The following is a 14,189-nucleotide window of genomic DNA, read 5'->3' as shown; positions in this document are numbered from 1 at the left end:
TTCATTCCTTCTTAAAAGGGGGAATCAAATACCCACGGGAGGAGTTGCGGAGATTAACTATGGGGCAGTGTGTTTCTACACAGAGGAAAGATGCGAGGATTCTTAACCACATAGATTCTACAAGAAAATCAAAATGGATTTTGTGAATCTGAAAGGAAAAGACGTTGATGGAACAAATACACTTGAACATTTAAAAACCACACACCCATATGTAGGCAAACTTGGGGACAGGGAGTCATTGGATTTTTTGATCCTCTTTCAATGTGGTCATATTAAATAAATATTGTTCAACATGTCAGAGAGAGGAGTAAGAGAAGGAGGAAAAAGAAGAAAGAGGCAAAATGGAAGTAGGCAGGGTTGTGGATGCTTTTAATCTCAGCACCGAAGACTCTTTCTGTGAGTTCAAACTTAGCTTGGTCTACGCAGCAAGTTCCAGGATAGGGAGGGCTACACAGACCCTTTTAAAAAGCATTAAAAAATAAACAAATGGGAAAATATGATTGCATGGTTCATATCTGAATCATATTGTACAAAAATACCCTAAAATATCTTACCAGTAAAAACTTAATTAATAAAGACAAAATAACAAAATAGATGGAGAAAATAACTAAGCAAAGCCATCAACAGATACTTTTTAAGAATTTATGCAAATGACCTAAAATAAGCTATAAAATATTCAGCATCACAAGGTGTTAAGAAAGCACAAATTCAAACATTGATGATATGGTTATCAATTATTACAGAAACAAAACCAAAGATGATTATTACTGTAAGTTATTTGTTTTATGTTCTATCATAAGTATATTATTGTATGTTAAAATAGCTGGAAGAACATTATTACTGCACACAAACATGTCCTCCAATAAGAATCAAAGCTAGGAGAAATACTAAGGTCTGCAACTTGGCCACTACAAATTAAATCCTATGAGTGTGCACATTTTTCATGCTAAATAAAAAGTAAAATAAGGACAGAGAAAAACATTTTTTTTGTGTGAAGAATGTTTTTAAATACTAAATTTTGCACATAGCACACAATTTTCTTAAATCCACAACTGAACCAGAGATATTATTTTATAATCAAAGTTCCACTGTCTTTGCTGTAGGAAAAGAGGGGTACGAAGTAGATAATGGAATTGGATATAGGCATGAGAATGTGTCATGTGGAAATACAAAAGTCTTTTCTATAGCACTGTCTTAGGGTTTCCATTGCTGTGAACAGACACCATGACCGGGGAACTCTTATAATGGACAACATTTAAATAGGGCTGGCTTAAAGGTTCAGAGGTTCAGCCCATTATCATGATGGCAGAAAGACAGTATTCAGGCAGGCATGGCACTGTAGGTGTTGAGAGTTCTACATCATTAGCCAAAGGAAGCCAGGAGCAGACTTGTCCCCCACATAGATAGGAGGAGGGTCTCAAAGCATACCCCCAGAGTGAACACCCTTCCTCCAACTAGGCCACACTTCCTAATAGTCCCACTCCCTGAGCCAAGCACTTACAAACCATCATAAGCACCATATTATGACACTCTCTCATCATTCAAAATTAAGTCACCTGTCTTTTCAGAAATGAGTTAATTATGTAGATCAAATCAGGCACCTATTACTATCCTGCTTAGATGTACATCTTTTACAGCAGGCATACACACATGCTTTTCTTTAAAAAAATTCTAACATTAATACAAGCTACTGTAGGTGAGGAAGGTCAGTTTTGATCCTTGCCAACTGTGAACTTCCTCACACAAAGGATGCTTTGATTTCAGAAAGGACAGAGTGTCGTTCAGGCCAATGTGATACATTTATATGCTGAGCTGATGATCATTACAAGTCAAAGATGGGGTTTGCAAAAACAATTTTAAAATGTGCATGTTTAATTCTCTCTAAATACTTATGAATTTTTTTGCAGGTATTTTCTCACCACAAGATATTCTCCAGGCTGGTGGCCTCCCAGAACCCTTAGATCTCTGCAACACTGACAGGCCATTGGATGTGATTAGAAGCAAGGGATAGGACCACTGGCCAAGCAGATGGTGAGAATAGCTAATTGACCCGCTTGAGGAGATGATGAGCTGCTCAGACTCTGCTTTCATTAAAGGAAATAAATAATAAATTGCATCTGTTTTCACAGATTGAAAGTATGAAATGGTTCCTTGATTGCTTATTCCAAAGAATATAGCAAGGTATTTATTTAAGGTACTATGTGGCTTACATTTATTTATCCCTCCATTGTGAGACCAGTTTTACAAACTGATGATATTACTGTACTCATGTCACACATTGAGAATCTGAGGCACTGAATAATTAAAAGACACCACATAGGTTCGCTCAATGTCAGAAACAAGCTGGTAGCCACAGTAGGTGCATTGTCTCTAAAATTTTTATCTAGGTACACTATGTCATAGCCTAAGGTCCTGAAAAAACTTGAAATTCAGTTTTAATTAGAAAATGGAAATTTGGTCAATTTGAAAAATGTAGAATACTGTAAAAACAAACAAAAAGCAGTAGTTTCAGGATTGTGGGGTTTTCTTACTTTGTAAAATCTTTTTTAGACAAGCATGAAGACATAAGTTCAGATCCCCATGACAAACCTAATTTCTTTTACTGTAACTTACAAGGAGATGGGAGCAGCAATTAACAAGACACTCTATCAAAAGTAATGTGGAAAGCAAGGAATTCATGAGAGGTTGTCCTCTGACTTCTACACACTTTCCACAGCACAGCATGTGGGCACTCACAAATATATACACATATACTCCACATATACATACACATACAATAGATTTGTAAATTAATTAATTTTTAAAAAAATATTTATTATATTTTGTACGGATTTATTAATGTATTATTTGTGTTTGTGTGTGCGTGTGCGTGTGCGTGTGTGTGTGTGTGTGTGTGTGTGTGTGTGTGTGTGTGTGTGTCTGAAGGTAAGAATGATAGCTTAGAGAAGTCAGTTCTCTTCTTTCACCAACTGGGCCAGAGAATAAACTTAAGTCCTCAGGTTTGGCCTTTACCAATCAAGCAATCTCAAAAGCCCTAAAACTTATTAGAAAATGTATTTTCATCAAGTACATGCTTTTGACCTTTCATTTATTTTCTTTATTATTAAACAGTGACTGTCTTGACTTGAAAAGATGGGTCAGTGATTAAGGCACAAACTTTACTTTCAGAGCACTGAGGTTTATTTCCATATTTGGCTCACATATATGTCTTTCTTTTTGGAATCTGATGGAATCTGGTGCTTTGGAGGGGACAAAACACATACATAATACACAAATAAAATACCCATACACATAAAAATACACAATCAATTAATAATTATTGCAAGAATAAGTATTCTAGCATTGGATGAAATAGGAAATGAACCTATTCTTGAAAACTGTTGTTTTCACACAAGACAAACAGCAATAGAGAAATCACTGACATCCTGGAGATCCTCAGACAACTGAAGTGCCAAGAAAACCCTGAAACTTTAACTGTCAGACACTGGAAAATGCAGAGAATAGTAGATGAAATCAGTTTATCAGAAACCAATATACCCTTACTTAACAGTTTGGGCAATGTCTTGAGGCTGTGTTTGGCATAGCGTGAAGGGCAAAATTTCTGGTAGCTACACAGCAGTGTTCAATAGTTTTCTGTCTGTTTCTCCAGGAATCAGATTAGGTTTTCATGAGCAAGAATCAGAGTGTGTGTGTGTGTGTGTGTTTATGTGTGTGTGTGTTTATGTGTGTGTATGTGCATGTGTTTGTGAATGTGTGTGCATGTATGTATGCATTTGTTTGGGGTAAGTGTGCATATTGTATGCATTAGTGTATTGTATGTGCATGCATATGTGTATGTACATTGCCTTCATGTGCTTTTGCTCATACATGTATATGTGTATGTACATTCATACATGTGTGCACATGTGTGTGTATAAACCGAAAGCCTAAAGAAGATAAAAAGAGTCATATAAACAAAATCATGTTTCTGACAATGGAAGAGTCAATTAAAAAGCAATTATCAATAGGCCCAGCAGTTCTCTGCAAGCAGCACTGCCCTCCTGGAGTACATAGTTTATCAAGTAATGAATATCCAAGAAGACATCTGTTAAAACCCACCTACTTGAGGCTTTTCTGACTTACCTAAGAGAGAAAGAAACTGAAAGATATATTTATGAAGGACACTATTCCAAGACACAAGAATACTAAAAGGACCTGATTTAAGCATGGGATTACAGAAAGATATCCCTCCCTTATATAAATAGACACTGAACCAATTTCTCTCCTGTATAGGAACTGTGTTTGGTAGTGGGTGAGCTCCAAGTTTTGACTTTTTTAAGGAAGGAATTCACAAGGAACCAGAATGATATGGAAGGATACAGATGTAGAGATACAAGAGGTATCAGGAGTGGCTTTTACCTGCCCATGAAGGGTGCCAACTTGCACCAGAAGTAACACAGAACACCACAGCACTTCCTGCATCATTCATAACATCTAATATGTCCACATTTTAAATGAAGTAAATAAACTTTTTGAAAAAAAAAAACAAATTATAGTGTGATGGTGAAAGAAACAGGCAATTCAACATGAGTAAAAAGTGATACAAAAAAATTAATTGTTTTGTAAAAAGTAATTATGGCCGGGTGGTGGTGGTGCACACCTTTAATCCCAGCACTTGGGAGGCAGAAGCAGGCAGATTTCTGAGTTCGAGGCCAGCCTGGTCTACAGGGTGAGTTTCAGGACAGCCAGGGCTACACAGAGAAACCCTGTCTCAAAAAACCAAACAAAAAACAAAAAACAAAAAAAAAAACAAAAGCAAAAACAAAAACAAAAAAAAGTAATTATGATTGAAATAGTGAATAGGTTAGATTAGAGAATATGCAAAGACAGGTTGGTAATGACAGCAGAGAGAGGGATACTTTATGGATGTAAATTAGGGACATTAAGAACAGGAGACAGTTTACACATTAAAGCCTTAACTATGCAAGCAGGAGGACCCTAATTAGCAGGAGCAGGGTAAGACATCCTCTTGAAGACAGGGGGAGGAAGAATGGGATGAGAAACTGTAGGATGGGGAGACTGGAAATGGCTGGGTTGTAAAAAAAAATTAAAGTCATAATAATAATAAAAAAAGCAAAGATTGCTAGTGAATATTGTTATTCTTATTGGTGGCAGAAACAGAAGGATCCCTGGGTCCTTGACTATCATTCTAGTGTGATTAAAGTCTCATATTTAGTGAGATACTTTGTTGTAAAAATTAAGTGGTAAATGATTTAGGAACACAAATAAGGATAGTTCCTGACCTGTGCACACACATGCATCCAGGTTCATCTGCATATACATGAAAACAAATGTATGCATTCATACTCAACAAATAACTAATGAAGCACCCCACAAGAAATTAAGTCTGAACTCTCCTGGGAATGGATCAATCAAGCTAAAGTTTTATGAATTAATATTTCCAAAAATGAAACACAAAACATTGAATGGGATGTTGGAGAACTCAGCTGATTGAAATGTCACTGAAGTGAAAATGAGTCACTGAAGTGCCAATTTTAAGATTACTACCACATTAATTAGCCACCAAACCACAGATCCAGAAAACTGAGAGGATTCAACACAGGATCCTATCCATATATACACATGTACTGGCTGGTTTTGTGTGTCAACTTGACACAGGCTGGAGTTATCACAGAGAAGGGAGCTTCAGTTGGGGAAGTGCCTCCATGAGATCCAGCTGTGGGGCATTTTCTCAATTAGTGATCAAGGGGGTAGGTCCCCTTGTGGGTGGTGCCATCCCTGGGCTGGAAGTCTTGGGTTCTATAAGAGAGCAGGCTGAGCAAGCCAGGAGGAGCAAGGCAGTAAGAAACATCCCTCCATGGCCTCTGCATCAGCTCCTGCTTCCTGACCTGCTTGAGTTCCAGTCCTGACTTCCTCTGGTGATCAACAGCAATGTGGAAGTGTAAGCTCAATAAACCCTTTCCTCCCCAACTTGCTTCTTGGTCAAGATGTTTGTGCAGAAATAGAAACCCTGACTAAGACAACACATACTCGGCTTGAACTTTACAAATATCCAAGAAAGAAAAGACAATCTTAATGGCAGGGGTAGGTTGTCTTCCCCGTGTAGAAGAGTCCTTGGGTTAAATCACAGCCATAACAACATATAAAAACAAAATCAGCCTGTACATGAACACTCTGCTCATCTTCCTTAATCTCATATATGTTAAAGAAAATATATTGCATATGTAGAATTCTTGTGAATATATAGTTATTTTAAGAACTGCATATTAAGTTCACTGCACTTGCACCATCTCTGCTCATCTTCCCTCCCTCTGCTTCCCTGTCCTCACTCTCAGATTCATGATCACTTCTTGTATAGTTATTATATATTTATAATATATTCATGTTTATATGTATATGGAATTACATATTGATATATACAACCTAAGTCAATATTTAAAGGTTATAAATAATGAAATTATCTAATTTTATATCAGTGTTAAAGACACTGAAGCCTGTTCAATTTCTACTCTCATCCTATCTATAATGAATCAGTTGTTTCTATGCATCAAAGATGTGTTTGTGATTTTTCCCAATCTTAAAAAAATCTGAAAGATATAATGGTACACACACCATTTCTTTTATTTTCATTTCACGGGTTACTAACGCTGCTGCTAACATCCATTGATGATTAATCATTGCTGATCTGTTTGAAGCTTTTTTCATTCTCAACTCATTTGGTTCTCACTGGGCTGTGGAGTGTATACAATTAATATTTTCATTTATGGATGAAGTTATAGATACAGAAAATTAAGTAACTTGAACCTCACAGTTAGGAACCGTTGAGTGTGACAGATGAATTTGATTCATATTTTACAGGGTTTATCATTCACCCATATGTATAGCTACTTGTCAGTTTGAGATGAAATAGATCTTAATACTGTGTGGTTATTACTCATTTAGTAAACCCACATAGGACATGAGTGTCCAGAAGTGGCATGAATGAATGAATAATGTCACTGTTAGATATTTTTAATATTACTTTTTATTTGAGATTATGATATTTTATGGTAAATAATACTTTAGTTTTCACATTCAAAAATATCTCTTATTTTCTCCCATTTATGGATGAAATATGACATTGTATAAAAGTGAACCATTTCTACCATTATAAAATTGTAACTAGAGACAATTTTTCATTTTTAAATCTGTTATTTGAGGGTTTCATGCATGTGTAGATTGTATTTTAATACTCTCCAAACACTTTCTTCTCTGCTTCCAATCTCTCTTAGTCATGTCTCCCTCTCAACTTCTTTTTCTTTATATCCCACTGAGCCCATGTATTGTCACTCATATGTATGTAGATGAGGCATCATCCACAAGAGTGAGAGGCATCAAGAAGAGGCCACCCCCCAAAATCTGATCCCCCTTTCTCAGCTCCTAGTACCTTCCAGATAGGGGTGGAACCTCTTGGCCCCCTTCACAATTAAAACTGGAGTGTTCACTGTGTTGGTCTTTACAGGTCTTGGTATCAACAGCTGCTGTGAGTTCATGAGAGGAACTGTCCAATCATATCTAGAAGATGCTTCTTCTCAACTGTCCACTCAGAGCTCTAGCTTTTATAAACTTTCTGTTTATCTCTCCAGATTACTCCTGAATCTTGATGGGTGGGGTGAACTAGATTTCCTATTTGGTGATGTGCACTCCTCAATTACCTATTCTCAACACTGGGAGCAATGTGAGTCTCTGCCTTAACCACTGTCCACTAGAGTAAACAGCCTCTCTCCAAATGGTAAAATGACAAATGGTAAAATTTGGTATTCTTTCAAATATTCAAAGAAGATCACATTCCTCAGCATCACATTGGCTTCTGCACATACATTTTGAACCATATGATCCAGTGAATTCTGAGTTCCAGATGTTCTGGCCATCACTCATGCATACATTCTGTACATGTTTCTCGAGAGATTACTGCATGCTAAGGGAGTCAGATAGCTATATCTGCACTGGAACAGATGTCTGGCTTTATGGCCCATTTGTATTTTCTCTAACATACTGTCAGTTTCTCTTCCGGTCCCTCCTCATCCTCTCGTCCTCCTTTTTCTACTCACTTTCTCATCTTTTCTTCTTCCCTATGCTTTTGCCTTAACACTTTGAAAAGGTGAAAACTCTGGTTATCTCACAAACAGAACAGGAGCATTTATTGATTTATTGATCGTTCATCAAAGATGTTCTGTGTTTGTGATGGGATATGCTGAAAATAGTTCAAGGTGCTGAGAAATGACACACCTTATAGTGGACTGCAAAGGACTCCAGTAGCACAAACTACCATGACACTTTGTGGAAGTAGGAGATTTTGAGATTATTCATTGGCAAGAATGTGAGTTCCAAAAGATATATGAGTTACTGTTTCATCCTGTTCACCTTCCATTTAGTCTGTGAAGACTTAAATCCAATTGCAAATAGGGCCCACCTGAATTTCCAGATCTCTCTGCATCCCTATCTGCTTACCTACTTTGTGAATAGGGAAAGAGTCCATTCAGCATGGAACGAGGTGGAAGGATCTTCTCTTTCCCTCAGTATGTGTCCCTTGAGTATGAGGTATGCACTAACTTGATTTGAGGGTCAGTAGAAAGAGCAACCTGAGCCTGTGAGGGAAATCAGATCACACTATAATTTTGCTTCTCTGAGTTCTACTTCCCAAGACATATTGATACACTTTAAAGTGAAGAATACATTGTAGCTCACCAAGTGATTGTCACCTTGTCACCTCCTCCTGCCCTGGACCTATAAAAGATATTAGTGTTTTACTATGTAACCCAGACTGGCCTTGTGGTTTCCAGCATCCTACCTCAGCTTCCCAGGTGTACGGGATTAACAATGTACCAAATGCTTGTCATTGTTAATATTTTATATCATTTAAATTGTGTGTGTGTGTGTGTGTGTGTGTGTGTGTGTGTGTGTGATAATATGCACATGAATGCAGTACCCTCAGAGACCAGAATAAAGCATTAGGTCTGCTAGAACTAGAGTTAGAACTACCGTGTGATATAGTTGATAGGAACTGAATTTGGATCCCCTGAAAGAGTAATATGTTTCCTTAACCCAAGAGCCATTTGTCATTCTTTGTCATTTGTAAACCCTTCTATATTCTTACAAATGGCACCATTCTTACCTCTTGTACATTATTTTTAAATTATACTTATCTATATCCCACCCTCTAGTCAGAAGTGCCCTAAAACTGCAGAGGGAACCTTTTCTTTTATACCAAATTAAATGTATAGATTCCAAACCTATACTGAATGATAAAGTAGAGAGGCATGCTTCTGTCAATGTGGATCTGGGTTATTGGTAAAAGGGACCTGAATTGTAAAAGGGCAGACTCAACTCATGCAATTTATATTCAAACCTACACATGCAGTAAATAAATAAGTAAAAATACAAAATACTTAAAAGCAAGAATTTACATGGATTGGTGGTGAGGTCATTGACAAAATGGAAGCCTTATTATACATTGCTGGTGACACTACAAAGCAGTCAGTCCAATAATGGTATAAGGTTTTTGGTTTCCTACCTTATGTCAATCACAAACTAGTTTTGATATCTGCATATTATTTGAGGACCAGAATGTTTAAATGTTTTTTTTTTGTATTTTATATGTTTTGCCTGTGTAGGTCTATACAATATATGCATACCTGGTGTCTATGAAGCCAGAAGAGGTGTTGGATAATCTGGAACTGGAGTTGTGGATGGTTGTAAGCCATAGTGGTGTGAGAAATTTATCCCAGATATTCTACAAAAGGAGCCAGTGCTAATCACCATGTGCTAGAGCTCCATCCCAATGACTTGACATTTAATAACTACAAAATCGGGCTGGTGAGATGGCTCAGCAGGTAAGAGCACCGACTGCTCTTCTGAAGGTCCTGAGTTCAAATTCCAGCAACCACATGATGGCTCACAACCACCGGTAATGAGATCTGATGCCCTCTTCTGGTGTGTGTGAAGACAGCTACAGTGTACTTACTTATAATAATAAATAAATCTTTAAAAAAATAACTACAAAATCATTTATTTTAGCAACAGAAAATAAATTCTTAAATCTTGTATATTTCATGTTTTGATTTTTTCTTAGTCATTATTTTATTGGATATTTTATTTATTTACATTTCAAATGTTATCCCCTTTCCAAATTCCACCCCCCAGAAATTCCCTGTTCCATCCCCCCTCGTCCTGCTTCTATGAGGGTGTGTCCCAACCCATCCACCCATTCCTTCCTTCCTGCTCTAGCACTCCCCTACATATTAGGGCATCAAGCCTTCACAAGACCAAGGGCCTCTTCTCCCATTGATGACTGCCAAGGCCGTCCTCTGCTACATTTATGGCTGGAGCCATGGGTCCCTCCATGTGTACTCCTTGTTTGACAGTTTAGTTCTTGAGAGCTCTGGTTGATTGTTGTTCTTTCTACAGGGTTGCAAACCCCTTCAACTCATTCAGTCCTTTCTTTAACTCCTTCATTGGGGACCCCAGAGACTGCCACACCTGGGGATCCATCCCATATAGAGTCACCAAGTGTAGACCCTATTGTGGATGCCAACAAGTGCATGCTGACAGGAGCCTGATATAGCTGCCTCCTGAAAAGCTCTGCCAGAGCCTGACAAGTACAAAAGCAGATGCTCAGAGAGCCAACCACTAAACTGATAACGGGATATTTTGATTTTTAAAGTTAGGCTAGTGTGTTAAAATAATAGTGAAAATCATATGTAAGAAATGGCACTTAGCTACTAGAATAGAAAGTTTGGGGTATGTTATGCATCTTTTCAATGTTTTATAATTAGCTTGTAAGCAAATATTGCATCAGAAATGTCATGTCAATATATAATGTCATCCATTTGTATTTTAGTTCTTTTATCAAGGTAGAGTTATCAGCTTTCCATACACCATGATCTTATAAACTCTTGTTATATCCACTTATAAAAGGTCTTGTCCTGTGAATACATTCACATTGAATACTTTGCCTAAATATGGAGTGTACATACATACTATGTGTATTTTATTCACTTCTATATTTGTAGCAATAGAGGAAAATTTGCCCTTTATCTGGAGATGAGAAAATGCATTCATATTTTCTTTAAGTTGCTACATTTATCTTTGGATTTCATCCATTTCAGGAGTTATATTTTTATTGATTCAAAAGTGATAACTGTGCTTTATGTACTACTTTATGGAAAGAAATTGGGGCTTTTCAAAAATACCACTAGGTATCAAATAACCAGTTTTCTCAATAATGACAAATGTTAACATGATCATATTCAAATCCAAAATGCTTATACATAGAGATATTTGTCCTTGATTGACTTTATTATTAATACATTGTAAATTTATAGCAATTAAAAACATCTTAATGGATTGTCCTATATTACATATATATTTGTGTCTATATTTGTGGGTAACTGTCATTAATTGTTAGAGGATGATGTATCCTAAGGATATAAAGACAAATGTTTAGACATCCCAGATAGATCACCAGTGACAGATCAAAGAAGCCATTCTACACAAGTCTATCTAGGTGAACAATTAAGTTCATTAGGATGGCTTGCTGAAGGATGGGTGACTGCAGCTCTCACTACAGAATGATGATTAAAAACTCTATGACAATGAATGAAGGTTCCATTCCAGCGACTCCTTCTCTAGCTCCAGGCAGCCCTCTAGCAGGCAGTTGGCTGCCTACATTACCTGGGAGAGAGAGACACTAGGTCTCTCTTAACATGTGAGATGCCTAGTTCTGCTTTCCAGGATGCCTCTGCTTCTTAACTTTAATGATCTTTCTGAATCGTATGAGTCTTCCTCCTCTCTCCAAGAAGGAAGGTTTCAGTTTAGTTGAAACTTCTATGTAAAAGTTATATGTACTGGCAACACAAACTAAGATACATTTGAACATATTACTAACTTTTAATAACAGTAAATCTAGATTTCTCCAACTTTTTAAAACATAAAACAATATGGCAGGATACAACAGCTACTGTGTACTGGGGTACAAATCCCCAAGTAAATGGTAGTGCATTTGTTAATGCTCTAATGCCAATTATTCAATGTTGAAGTGGAGGATAAGATGCCTCAAGCAGAACTAGACTGAACTGTAGATGTAGCAACTAGTGGTCATTTATTACCAAGGAATACACTGGAAGAATCACTGCATACAAAATCAATAACCTCAAGGGGAAGGATCCTGTGGATCCAATGGGCTTTTTTTGCTGGATACAAACAAAGGTGATCAGGTGACATCTCATACAGGAGACTAAGACTGAATAACCAACTTACATATGAAAGGTGATAAGAAATAGAAAATAGTAGTCTTGCTAAAAAGGGTGACTTAGACTTGGAATTTAGCACCCTAAATAAAGGTTTTAAATCTATAGGGGTACTTGAGGAATGACCTAGATTCAATGGCCTTGTGATAATGTTTGTTGGGGATTCTCTTGAATATTAATTCATGTAAGAGTGCTCAGACCAGTGTTGGTGGCACCATTCTCTTGTCACATGGTCCTAAACTGTATAATAAAGCAAACTGAGGATAAGCCTGGCAGCCAGTCATGAATCTGCCTTCAAGTTCTTTCCGGAGTTCCTGACTTTACTTCCCATAAAGATGGATTGTGACTTAGAATTTTAATCAAAAAAAATAAAAAATAAAACTTTCTCTTTTTTTAAATCAGGGTGTTTAATTGCAACCACAGAAAAGAAACTAGAGTAAAATCAAAACAGCATTTTAGTACCATATCGGTCATATGTCCAGTCAAAATATCCAACACAGTTAAATTAAGGGAGCGTTTACTTTGGCTCTGACTTCCAAGGTACAGCCCACTGCTGTGAAAATATACAGGCAGGAGCTTGGGGCCCTGGGAAATCAGGAAGCAGAGGGATCTATCTCAGTGCTCCTGTGCCCTTGGCATCTCATTTTCCTTTGTTCCAGGATGCCAGCACATGGATGGATGTTGTTCACACCTGAAATAGGTCTTACCACTTCAATTAACCTAAACTATGTAATTTCTCCCAGGTATGCACAGATGCTGGGTCTGTCAAGCTGACAGCCACTATTAACCACCACAAGAAACTCCTGTTATGTTTCTCCATTCGTATTTTCACTAGGGAAGTTCTATTGCTTAGATTATCATGCTTTCCTTTCTCACTGTCAGGTAGACTTTTAAGTATACCATTAGCATTGTAATGTCTGTGTACTTTCTTTGCATTCTCCCTTCTCCCTGTATGATTTGTTTGATTTTAGATGACCATTTTTATGCCGTACATGCTAACCTTTGAATTTTCTACCAAGTATAGGAGACTGTCAATTTACAACACTGTATAAAAATGTTGACATTTATTGTTAGGAAAGTAGTGTTTGACTTTATAACTTTTGTATATGTTTTGTAGTAAGGTATATTTTATTTGGCTTTTATTTTTATTTTCTGTGTGGATAATAATTGTTGTTTAATGTTTCTGTTTCCAGATGTAATAAACAGCTTAAAGTACATATGGGCAGATAGATATGAATATTAACTTTCAACTGAAAAGTAATCAGTTTAGACTCATAGAAGAGGGTTATTTTCACTCTTGATAGTCTGTGCAATACATAATATTAAAGGCTAACACACACATAACAGTAAAAAGTCGGAGAAGAGTGACTGTTCATTGTTCAGCTAGGAGTAAGATGTGATTGTTACCAACTTCAAAAACCAAGGAACACTGCAAAACAGGGATCTTCTTGTAAGAGGATTCAGCGAATGTATAAGAGTTGGAAGATGGACATGAAAGCTCTGGGATGCTGTCTTCTGGACATACATGGACACTGATTCATGATTCATAAACTAACAGTAGCCATGATTACCTGCATAAGACGTATGCAACAAGGGATGAAACTGGGATGGAAAATAGTTGAGAACAGGATTCAGCAGGGTAGGAGGATGATCACAAAATGAATGAGGAGACAGCAAATATCAAAGTTGTGTGTAGTTTTATAAAATGCTACTGTCTTGCCCAGGAGCTGCCTCGCTACCAGCCCCTCTTGGCTCTTTTTTTGTTCCACCTGGCTTAGGTCTGGAATTGGCCACCATCAGCCCAAAACTGGTTTCTCTTTCTACCTGCCTTTACTCTGGGAGGGGTTGTGCTACCAGCTCCCACCTGAGACCCTTGAATCTTCAGATAAAAGACACACACAC

At 37.2% G+C, this 14,189-nt stretch overlaps 1 long non-coding RNA gene across 1 annotated transcript in view; it reads left to right on the top strand.

Moving 5' to 3' along the window:
* The window catches only part of LOC116098200, a 23,155-nt gene extending 21,016 nt beyond the window's left edge, over positions 1-2,139 (top strand). Inside the window, exon 2 of the long non-coding RNA XR_004121741.1 lies at positions 1,908-2,139. This is a non-coding gene — a long non-coding RNA (uncharacterized LOC116098200). The remainder of the gene's footprint in view (positions 1-1,907) is intronic.
* Positions 2,140-14,189: the final 12,050 nt, after the last annotated feature.

Source organism: Mastomys coucha, unplaced genomic scaffold (assembly GCF_008632895.1).
Source record: "Mastomys coucha isolate ucsf_1 unplaced genomic scaffold, UCSF_Mcou_1 pScaffold20, whole genome shotgun sequence".
NCBI classification, from domain to species: domain Eukaryota; kingdom Metazoa; phylum Chordata; class Mammalia; order Rodentia; family Muridae; genus Mastomys; species Mastomys coucha.
Note: the sequence above shows the minus strand (reverse complement) of the source record. Positions and strands in the feature narration are given on the sequence as shown.